This window comes from Diadema setosum, chromosome 18 (assembly GCF_964275005.1).
Source record: "Diadema setosum chromosome 18, eeDiaSeto1, whole genome shotgun sequence".
Lineage (NCBI taxonomy): Eukaryota > Metazoa > Echinodermata > Echinoidea > Diadematoida > Diadematidae > Diadema > Diadema setosum.
This window is the reverse complement of record NC_092702.1, coordinates 29,132,491-29,144,830: the sequence shown is the minus strand read 5'-3', so window position 1 is coordinate 29,144,830 and position 12,340 is coordinate 29,132,491. Positions and strand designations below refer to the sequence as shown.

Below are 12,340 nucleotides of genomic sequence, written 5' to 3'. Positions count from 1 at the left end.
GTATTGTGTGTAAGTTTACCATCCACACAGCATGCAGCGCGCGGCGAAAGCGAGCTAGCTGCGATCGAGCCGTCTGTACGCAACTTTGTCCCGAGGTGGCGCTCTAATATTTACTACAGTGTGCCCCATAAGGTAAGCACTATCTGGGCACCCGTCCCGCTTCATCATGAATATTCATCATCTACATGTATCCGTAATACCGTGGAAATACATAATTTTTTTCATTTCCCAGCAGCGTTTTTACATTTCTCGGCAAAACTGAACATTTTTCCATCTCCCGGCGAGACGTTTTAACATTCCCCGTTGATGCAATTTTTCGAGATTTTCACATTTCCCGGCGATACGTTTTACACGTATCCAGCGTTCTGCCATTTACTAGTACAGTATCTTACTGCCTGATGAATATTCATAATGAAGCGGGACGGGTGCCCAAATAGTGCTTACCATATCATAATGGCTAACCAACGAGATTTTTCTCCTCCCTACTGTGGCTAACACACTGAACTACCGTACTATGTTGCTGTACATGATCAGTTGTAGAGTTCCAGAGAGGTTACTATTGTTTTACGTGCTAAAGTAGTACGGAGTATTAAAATGGCGACTTGAATCCTAATAAAATGACTGGCTGAGAGCAATCAGTTTACCAGTCTCTATTTTGCCTAACATGCCCAACGGGCATAAGTATTTATTATATACCTCATATGATAGATTCCTCTCATCTGATTGGTTAGAAGTGGAGTCATGAAAATAGCTGTGCCCCATTTTTGATCAAAATGACGTCATGATTTACTGTGCCCGGGGCATAGAATCAACAAGTGCCCTGTAAATAGGTTTGGAGACAGTCGCAACCCCGTACACATAGATCCTAATAAATTATGTACGCACCAATGACACGACCGCCGCGCTGTCGATTAGCGTTGATATGATTGCGAGTGCTGTAAAAGAGACCAGAATCTATATTTTCGGTATCTATATTTCGGAATCTATATTTTCGGTATAAAAAAACAAATAATGACAGCTTGATATTCGGGGCACAGTTAAAATTATGTAGGCCCTCGGTGATGTGATGTGAAAACCATTTATGCCCTCAGCTTCGCTTCGGGCATAGTTATGGTTTTCACATCACCTTGGGCCCTTAGTTTTAACTGTGCCCCTCATAGCAGTCATTATTTGTATATTATATACCTCATATTCCTCTCATCTGACTGGTTAAAAGTGGAGTCATGAAAATAGCTGTGCCCCATTTTTGATCAAAATGACGTCATGATTTACTGTGCTCGGGGCATATAGAATCAACTGTGCCCTGTAAATAGGTTTGGAGACAGTCGCAACCAAAGATACTTTGGTCGCAACCCCGTACACATAGATCACTCATTATTGTACGCACCAATGATACGACCGCCGCGCTGTCGATCAGCGTTGATTACGACGAGTGCTGTAAAAGAGACTAGAATCTTTATTTTCGGTATCTATATTTCGGAATCTATATTTTCGGTATATAAAACAAATAATGACAGCTTGATATTCGAGGCACAGTTAAAATTATGTGCCCTCGGTGATGTGAAAACCATAATTTTAACTATGCCCCTCATAGCAGTCATTATTTGTATACTAATGACCAGGGCCGGCGGAGCGTTTTCAAAAGTGTGTGTGTGGGGGGGGGGGGGCACTTCCGGGTTTCATGAGCTAACAAGCAAAAAAAAAAAAGAAAAAAAAACCCTCAGCTAATCTTTCTCCTTCCACTTCCGGGTTTCTTCAGCTGACAAGCAAAAAAAAAAAAAAAAAAAAAGTCCTCAGCGGAAAAAACATACCGCGCCGACACTTCAAGATCTCGAGCTATTTCTTTTAGTGCCACTTACGTACTTCTGGGTTTAAAAAAGTGGGGGCCCAAAGTGATGACACCTTATGTATTCCTTTGTATGGTGCACATAAAAGTCTGGGGAGCGAGCTCTCCCCCCCCCCCCCCCGTTCTGCCGGCCATTAACGACCACTCAGAGATAATTGCCCAAATGCGTGACTTTGTTCATTTAGTTGGATTAGTGTACAAGTAGGCAATAGTACGCTTTACTGTTTTCATATGATTACCAATGAATGTGATAACATTTCGTGTTACAGTATTGTAAATAAAACGTTTGACAGGAAGTGGGAAACAGATTTCAAACAAATACCAGAGTAACCCACTCCCTGAGTGTGTCATGGGGTGGGGCAGTATCACTTCATACCTCCTTCCATTATGTTGATTATAGGTGAAAAAGAATAATTAGGTTACTGCATTTATTGTATTAACACAGATTTTTCTTCGATCATAGATTGGAATATGAGATGTTCTCAAGTGTAGCTTTTATTGATGACTTTGTTTTGCATGGTTTAATGAAATTATCTCATGTTTTGTGAATATAATGGCAAGAGGAAGGAAATAAAACATTAAAAAATACTGAGTGAGATCACAAACTTAGTTGCAAATGTGGCCAGAAAACTTACTTTTTTTTTAACCCATCCACATGAAGAGACTTAAGAAAATTACCTCTGCTCCATACCCACTACTATGATCATGTTTAGAAGTGTTCATTCCTTTCTTAGCCTCCCTACCACCTGACTTTTCATAATGAAGAGTACAATGATGGGAAAAAAAGATTAAAGATTAAAGTGAACTCGTGTTCAGCAAATTATCAGTGTATTACAGTTTCCCCACATAAATGGCAGAGGTGATATGGTCATCCCCTCTTAGGTTTCCCACTGAACTGAACACAAAATCTCCACCATTATTTCCTTCTTTTTTCATATGACATCAACAAGAATTTCTTGGTCTTCACTTGTAATTAGCCTCGAAGAGATGTCCATTCGGGAATCGAGGTTTAAGTCTATAATTACAATTTCAATCATCAACCATCACAAACAGAATTCCATGTTTATGTATATGTACAAACAAATGGAGGGGGAGGGTTTGTGAGGTGATGGTATCATCATGTCATTGATGTACCTATGATGTACTGTGTATTCAGGTTGACCAGATTAGTGGAGAACTTTTTATTTGGTATAGCTAGTACATACAAGTTAAAAGAAATGCATTATAGCTCACCCAATCAGAATGTTCATAGGAATCTGTGCCTATTTTGGGCTGTGAGTGATGCATTATACATGCACTGTACTTGTAGCCCAACATGATTGGTACCGGTAGTTATACAGGGATGATGTGGCCGTCCATACACCATCCTTGTATAGCCAAACGAGATTGGTAGTTATTTTTGTACAGTGAGTCAGCTAGGATTTCTGGAAGGCTCTTGAATCCACAAGTATGTACACGTTGTACAAGTAGGCCTATGTAGACCCAGGTTGGAGCAAATTACAGAACATTCAAGAAGGGGTAAATGGACCTATAAGCCACAGAAATTTTGAGGTAGGCAGAGTCCCCATGACTCCCCCAACACTTCTGTAGAGAGTTACCGGTACGTTACTTCTGGCCGCCCACCCCCCCCCCCCCCATCCAAAAAGTGGGGGGGGGGGGGGCAAAACGCATTTTTGCCCCCCCCCCCCCCCAAAAAAAATAAAATAAAAATAAAAAAAAATAAAAAATAAATAAATAAATAAATAAATAAAAATAGAATAAAATAAAATGATATATATAAATAAAATACAAATAGGGAAATTTATCAGCTAAGACTAGTAATTCTAACTCTCATAAATGTTTAGACATTCATTTTTTCGTTGCGTGTGAGCAGATTATCTCAACCGCATTCAACGGTAACCGTTGCAGTTTTTAGAGGCCTTTAAATTGGCTATTGAAAATCGTGTAAATATCAAAATGTTAGCTTTAAGCACTGGCGGATTTAGAGGCACAACTGGCCCATGCCAACTCTCCTTTTGAAGCAACTTTTCAAAAATTCTTCTTTGTTTTGTAATTTTTATACGTGTGCCCCCTCCCCCCCCCCCCCCCTTGAGAAAAAAATATCTTCCATACGTCCCACTTCCACCGCTAGTTGTTACTAACGTGACACGTGACGTAGGTAGCGCTCCCGGAAAATAGTTTTAACCCCCCCCCCCCCCCATCCCCGCTCATCTATTTTTTCGGCGAGTTTCGACTTGGGGTAAATCCAGAGGCTGGGAAAGTACAAAAACTTGCGCCACCACCCCCCCCCCCCCTTCTAAAATCCATATCACTACACTCGTCAGTCGTCATTCTCCAGCTTATAACACACAAATGGGGTGTCTCCTCCCTTTACGCAAAAGGCAATGTCAAAACGCAGCCCCCCCCCCCCAAAAAAAAAAAAAAAAGAAGAGAATGAGTGAATGAAAGCAAAAGAGAACGAAAAAAGAGAGAAAGAAAAGATAGAAAGAAAGAAAAAAAAAGAAAGAAAGAAAGAAAGAATGAATGAATTTCAATGAAAGAACGAAAGAAAAAATAAAAAAAGAACGAACATCATAAAGAAAGTAAGAAAGAAAGGAAGGAAGGAAAGAAGGATTAAGGGCCTAAGGTGTAAGGAGGCGTTAACTCGGAAAGAAAAATTAAGGAAAGTAAAAAAACCTTAACAAATCGAATCCTGAGCGAATGGTACATGGTACTACGTGCTATACTGCATTTCTATCAGTCTATCACATTTTGATATTTCATATATTTCACCTTCGCCTGAACAACGAATGAACTCGAGAGCCTATCGATTGCAAATACCTTGTTTTGTTTAGATAACCTTGCTTGATTTTCGCAGTTTTGGCACATTTAATGTGTCAAAGCAATATGGACGCAAAACAATGAAAACATTACAGCATGACAGGGATGAACATTTCTTACCACCATGAGATTGCACATTAGGACTATTTTTTTTTTTTGCTTGGAAATTGAGGCGTTATGCTGTCTTGCACCTTGAGCAATAATGATGACTTAAACTTCATCTGCTACATTGCATACAATAATCATGAGTCGAGTATAAGTTTTCGTTAACTCTGTTTTACTTTGTTTTCTTAGAATTCAGGAATGGAATGAAGATATAAAGCAGGAACTTACTAATCATTTTATGCATTGTTTTCATGTTATGTTGTGATGATTAATTGGGGGATTCCCGAATCCCGATGGTCAGCTGCAATGGGCCGATAGACAGCACCTATCGCCGCTGTCTAGCTCTACCTCAGCCCCCGGTCTATCAGCCCCGCGGTCTATCGGGTGTAGTCTTGCCTTGTTGACCATGATAAGATTTATTTGCAAACAATAATTTGCTTGTTTTACTCCCCCCCCCCCCCAAAAAAAAAAAAATAGTTGTGTGTGAAGTTCAAGTTTATACAACTAAGCAACTTCCGTCCATTGCCAATATGACTTGACCATTGTGTTGGATTATGACGCATCTATATGTAGAGCTGTTTACTTAAAAATGATTGAAATCCTTTATCAATGTTTACATGATTTAACACTCCATAGAATATAGATCATAACAGGTCTAGAATCTATTCATTATAGTTCCTACAAGTGGCCAACAAAGAGTGGAACTGTAGGTTTTTAAGACTATGCTGGTATAAAATGTGATAGTATTTTATTTGTTGGATGGAACATATTTTCTTCTTTAAAAACACTAAAATCATATACTTTGGTTTAACACTGACTTTTTATTTTATTAGCGATTTAGTTTTAAATAGTCATTTTCGGGATTTGCTCGTATTTTCAAAGTTCAGAGGCACGGATAATGGCTTGTTCGGCCGTCCATGGACAGAGTAAGTATTAATTGTCATACCTGAGTATCATTTCTAAATAATGCCTCCGGCCACTTCGTTGGCGGAGGCATAAAAAGAAAAGATTCTCCACCCAACAAACTAAAACACTAATGCACCATCACAATTTATATTAGCAAAGTCCTAAAAACTTACTCCTCCTTTTTTTCTGGGTCACCCTGTCCCTGTATATGATAATCTTTACATGTTATTATCTTCAATCATCAGAAGCAGAGACGTCAAACATGAAGATCTCGATCAGGGTCAGAAATCCGGAGGGCCCAAAGACAAAGAGCCTTAGAAAAGAGTGCAGCGGGATGCCACTCTCTGTTAACAATGTTTAAGGTGCAGTCTGCGGCACCAAAAGACCCAAAGGCAACAACTTCAAAGCAAGCTAGATGTTGACAAACAAAGCGGAGCAAGCGCAGAGACAGTCGACCTGGATCCCGAGGCTGAGTTATCAATGGATATCGGCAGTTCTGATTCGGAGTCAAACGAAGTCGAACTTGGCCAAATCGCACAGTCTAGTACCGTAGAGAGACTCGGCAGTAGCCCCAGCCCCAACCCCAGCCCCAGCCCCAGCCCCAGCCGCCCCAGCCCCAGCCCCAGCCCCAGCCGCCCCAGCCCCAGCCCCCAGCAGCCCCCCAGCAGCCCCCCAGCAGCCCCCCAGCAGCCCCCAGCAGCCCCCAGCTACCCAGCAGCCCCCCAGCAGCCCCCAGCAGCCCCCCAGCAGCCCCCCAGCAGCCCCCCAGCAGCCCCCCAGCAGCCCCCCATCCAGCAGCCCCCCAGCAGCCCCCAGCAGCCCCCAGCAGCCCCAGCCCCGTCAAAAAGACAGCAGGGAGCTTTAGATTTTGACGCGCGGACGTTTGAGACGACGAGTGCGCTGGACGTTCTCCTCTTCCCCTGCGTCGTGTTGAAAAGTAGCTTTAGATTACGCTGGGGGACGCAACGTATGAAAAATAAAATCGCGCCCCCATTATGATCGGTGCATGAAGTAGTTCTCTACAGGGCTTTTTACACTTGTAAATTTTTGCTTAGCCCCGGACTATCGGTGGGGCTAAGGGGGGGCCTTAGCCCCACCGATAGTACGGGACTATCCTTAGCCCACTTTCTGTTTACACTCGTTTTTGCCAAAGTGGGCTAGCCCCACCGATAGTACAGTACTATCTGGCCCTGCAAAATAGCAGGGGTTAGCACCGCAATTGCGGTGCTAGCACCGCAATTGCGGTGCCAAGCGAGTGAGTGTAAACAGAACGAAAAAATAATCCTGGGCTAAGCGACGGAGACGAAGTGCGACCCTCACTGACCAATCAGAAACGAGGTAATCAAGTGCTGCCGGTGCGTGCGTGTACGTGTACAGTACACAGCGTAATTATGAATATTCATGTGGTTTGGAAAGTCCGGGGCTAAGAAAGACGAGTGTAAAAAGGTCAGTTTTCTCCTTAGCCCCGGACAAGAGATAGTACGGGACTAATTGGCGAGTGTAAAAAGCTGAAAAAATTGGTACGGGACTAACGATAGTCCTGGGTCAGAGAAAGTCCGGGGTTAAGAAACACAAGTGTAAAAAGCCCTTACGTTGCAAACTGTGCGGACGTGAAAATAGCCCAGTACGCGTAGTGAAAAAACTCAGGCGACTCAAGCTAAAAATAGATCGACTTGACGCGCACTTCTGCGCTCGCTCAGAACATGTTTTTTTCCCTCTGAACGTCCGCGCGTCTAAAATCTAAAGCTCCCTAATCTCCGTTCTCGACCGAATCAGCCACTATGTGAATTCAAGAAGGATCAACATGGTCGCAGATTTCGAAGAGAATGGTACAAGACTTTTGCGTGGCTTGAATGGGACGGAGAAGCTAATAACGGAAACGGTGCTGCATTTTGCCACACTTGCCGACAAGCTAAACTGCGAAATGTTCCCAGCTCCGGTAAAATGTGAAGAACGCTTCAGCAAAATCGGTTTCACAAATTGGAAAAATGCTTCCCCGAAATTCCTGAAACACGAGAAGAGTGAAAGTCATCGACTGCTGAGCTACAAGATGAGCAAACTCTGGCAGGGTGAGAATGTTGCTCAAAGACTAGACACAAGAGCACAGGAAGAAAGTAAACAAAACACACAGTATCTACTGACAATGATAACTGCACTTAAGTATCTGGCGATGCAAGGACTAGCTATTAGAGGACATACGGATCAGAACAGTAATTTCATGACATTACTTCAACTTCGCAGTGAAGAAATCAAAGGCTTGGACGGATGGCTTACCAGGAAGACTTCTTGGACATCGCATCAAATTCAGGAAGAAATTATCAACTTGATGTCTTCAACAGTGATGCGTCAGCTAGCTGCAGAAATGGGTGGAAAGCCATTTGCCATACTGGCAGATGAAACGGCTGATGTCTCAAGGATAGAGAAGCTATACTGCTCTGCATCTGTGTTCGAACAGCAACGGAAAACTTGGTACTTGAGGAAAACGTCTTAGGAATATACTCTCTAGACAAATGCGATGCCGAATCGATCTTCAAGGCAATAAAAGATGCTCTGATCAGGTACAATCTTCCCCTCAGCCTTTGTCGCGCAGCACGTTTTGACGGAGCCGCTTCATTTCAAGGCAAACATAGCGGTGTTGCAGTTAGGTTGCAGGAAGAAGAACCAAGAATCGTGACAACACACTGCTACATGCATTCAATCGACCTTGCTGTGCAAGACATGGTGAAACATGTTCCCAAGCTGAGAAACTTCCTCACAACAGTGACAGATCTAATAAGTTTCTTGTGAGATTCGCCACAGAGAGTTGCCATCGTCAAGACTGTAGCAGAAGCACTCGGCTGTCCACAGGCTCATATCAGGCCTCTCTGTCCCACTCGTTCCACTGTGAAGCAGAAGGCTCTGGACAACATCAAGGAGCAACTGCTAGTAGTGAAGGAAGCCTTGGTCACAATAGAAGACACCGTCACAGACAGAGATTCACAATCAAGAGCAAGTGGATTCTTGCGGGTTGCGGCGAGCAGCTTTGACTTCACCACTTGTCTCTTCATGAGTGTCACCGTGTTCGAAGTAAGCGACAGGCTCAGCGAAGCACTTCAGTCACCACGTGTATCGGCAGGGCAGGGGGTTAAGCTTACACAATTGTAGCTCTTGGACAGCTTCAGAACATGCGTAACGATGAATTCTTCGATGAAGTTTGGCAGCATTCACTTGACTGTGCACAAAAGCACGACCAAGAAGAACATACACGACCAAGGCAATCTAGAGCACCACGGCGCCTTCAGGACAGTGATCCACATGTTTTCGAGACCCCCAAAGACATGTACAAATCAGTTTGGTTTGATGCACTGGACAACGTGATTTCAGGGATGCAAGATCGAGTCTCCTCAAAGGAAATATAGTCTTGAGTGCAGTAGAAGATCTTCTACTATCCGCATGGTCAGATAGGGAGGTCCCAACCAAGTCGCTCGAATGTGTAGTGAAGCACTTTGGAGCTAGACGATCTGAATGAATCTCGACTTGAAGCTCAGCTACGTGTTCTTGAGAATCTTTGGGACATCACCGGCAGTTCTACAGCTGGCCATAGGGTAACAGTGAAGCACATCATTGACTCCATCTCAGAGACAGATATGAAGAGCATGATCCCAGAGGTTTTTAAACTCTGAAGGCTCTACATCGTGCATCCAGCCACAACAGCCACGGCAGAACACTCTTTCAGTACGCTCAGACGCCTCAAGTCTTATCTGAGAGGAACAATGTCGCAGTCTACTGAACTCACTATTGATTCTAACTATGTACAGAGAGAGAGAGAGTAGACTTGATTGACATGGTAGATTTGGTCAATGGGTTCATTTCACGCGGCGACACGAAACGAAGAAACGCGTTCCTTAAGGAAAGTCTAAATGCTCTGATAATATCAGTGTTCAAGTGTGGTTGACAAACTCTAAAAGAAAAACACGAATACTGTGTATCAGTTCAGAAAATTATGTTTTAGAAGGTAATTGTAACGATGAATGCATAATTAAACAAATACATGTAACGTTTATGAAAGAAATACCGAGAATTTAAAGGGTAACCTTGACTACTATATAAGGTAGACAATTTTACAAGAGTGTTGGTCCTTGCTGATTTTATGCTGACAGCATTACTACATTTCCACGGAAGCCTAGTATGGAATCAGTTCATCTAAAACGTGCTAAATATTTTAGGATCACCAAATTAAAACGTGCTTGATATTACGCGGTCCCCCCCCCCCCCAAAAAAAAAAAAATGAAAACAAAGCAAAACAATCATCGCTGTGTCATAAACATGCCTTTCTGACAGTTTCTGTTAACACGAATTACACGATGATTCGTTCTGATTTTTTTTTTGTTGTTTTATAAAGAATTTTCGAAATTTCCCCACATATCTAATCAGACTTGGTCAAATTATCAATAATTTGTTTACAGTATATTTGAGGCTTGTTCAGGGACCTTTGTTTTATTCTGCAAGTACTCCATCTTGTCTTATATCAAGTGATTTGACAAATAATATAAATATTAGAATTTGGAAGATTTGCGGTGGACATGAACAGATATCGTTAAATCTTTTTCCCCCTACAACATTAACTTTCAATGATATTTTACACAGAAAGCGTAAGAAGTCAATGTCATCAATGATGTTGCTCAGTTGTGCATAATTAGTGGTATTCACATTTTCAGGAAACTGGACATGTTAACATTTCGTAAGATATGCACACAATTTTCTCGCGATTGGGTAAAACTAATAACAGCTCAGTTAGATTGATTTAATTTTTGTGGTATCTGCTTTGCTATGCATTACTTCAAGTATTCAAGGTATTGTTATTGCAAAAGTCATTCATTTGTTCAGATAATGAGACAGCTAGGCTCCAAACCAGAATAAGGCAATTAACAGTCATGTTGGTGTCCGATTTTCAGTAAAAAAAATAAAAAAAAAATAAATAAATAAAAAATAGTTAAAGGGCATGTCTTTGGTTTCTCATTGTTGAACTATTGCTAAAATGCCAGATGTTTTAATTGTACCTTAACCTATGAAACAGAAGCTACAAAATTAATATAAGTCAGACACTCGTGATGAAACTACGAGTCTGTTTGTCAGATGTTGCAGACAGGGATCCCTTGGGTGTCCACTGAATTGAATTGAATTTATTGTAATCAGGAAAAATCGACATGAACCTCGGCTACAGGTCATGTAGAGAATTATCAAGTTTTGTCATGTTCAATGTTACTCGAACTTGCAAGAAAAAGCAGCAAGATTGGTGTGAGTTACACTACAGTAATACATTTGTTGTTAACATAATATTTAGTGTATAAATGTTATAAACAAATATTTCACTGTATTTTTTTCGTAGGTACAAAATTATAGTATTTTACTGACTTACTGTCATACGAAACGAAAACTAACTCTAAAGTTTTGTGTGGTGACTTGTGAAATAACACCATCCTGTCAAGTTGACTTGAACATTGACGTCTATAGTGCAGTAGTGCACTTTATATTTATCTTTTAAACTCTTCATATTTTGTCAAGACTTATTTCGTTGTTAAAACTGATCCTTCTTGTCAACATTTTTCTTCTCTATAAACAGCTTAAAACAGGAATATGTAATACACAACAAAAATATCATTTTGTTGTACTGACAGGTGTCCGTTACAAAGACTGGTCGTCTTCATGTTTGGTTTCATCTTTGTTCATGATTTATTGTTTTATTAACAAAAAACGAGCTTCAGGTGAATCTTGAATTTGAATTACTGCAGTACTGCTCGAGGTGTGATTACACTATAGTGTTATTTCCTTCATTTGATATAAACAAACATAGTGTGTTTAATTTTGATAAATATATAGATATTATGTATATATAATTATATATATATATATATATATATATAAATATATATATATATATATATATATATATATATATATATATATATATATATATATGTGTGTGTGTGTGTGTGTGTGTGTATTTGTGTGTATGTGTATATTGTGTAACATATGTATGGTCTATCGTGAGCCCCCTCCAATATTTGCCCCCCCCCCCCCCCCCCGCAATCCAAAACTGCTTCCGGCGCGCCTGTTCCAGGGGATTATAATATGGACCTTATGATTTTACTTTGGACTGATACGTGTAAGTGATTACAATATTGTAATCATACTGAAATATAAGTGATTGTGAAGTAGTCGTGCTGATTGACGGATCTATAAACAGAACATCATTGTTAATAAACTGCCTGAACATGACTTGATTGGTTCTTTTGTGCGATCATTCTCAGTGTGATTTTGGTCGTAACAATCAACTCATCCATAATTATTGCTTGTAGGCAGTAAAAACCATTTTGTGAAAAATGTTCAAGCTAAAATGAGAACTGAACTCAATTCTCTTTGCAGAGAAAACAGTATACATTTCTTTTTCTATTTGTAGTTTTATCGCATAACAAGCTATCTCCATTCTTGTTGAGATATTTGTGATTAAAGCTGCTAAAAAACAAAGAAATGATAAGAAAATACAGGATATCTTTAATCATAACTTCTAGAGTATTCCTTATGTTACAAGTGAGGTATTATTGGAAAAGTTTAATTTTGTTCTATTGTGATGGACTACTTTGAAATGTTCAAAAATGGTGCTTAGTTCATTTTGCAATAAGA

General features: G+C 40.7%; 1 pseudogene; it reads left to right on the top strand.

The window, feature by feature from the left end:
- Positions 1–6,157: 6,157 nt before the first annotated feature.
- On the top strand, positions 6,158–9,339 carry LOC140241433 (zinc finger MYM-type protein 1-like; annotated as a pseudogene).
- Positions 9,340–12,340: the final 3,001 nt, after the last annotated feature.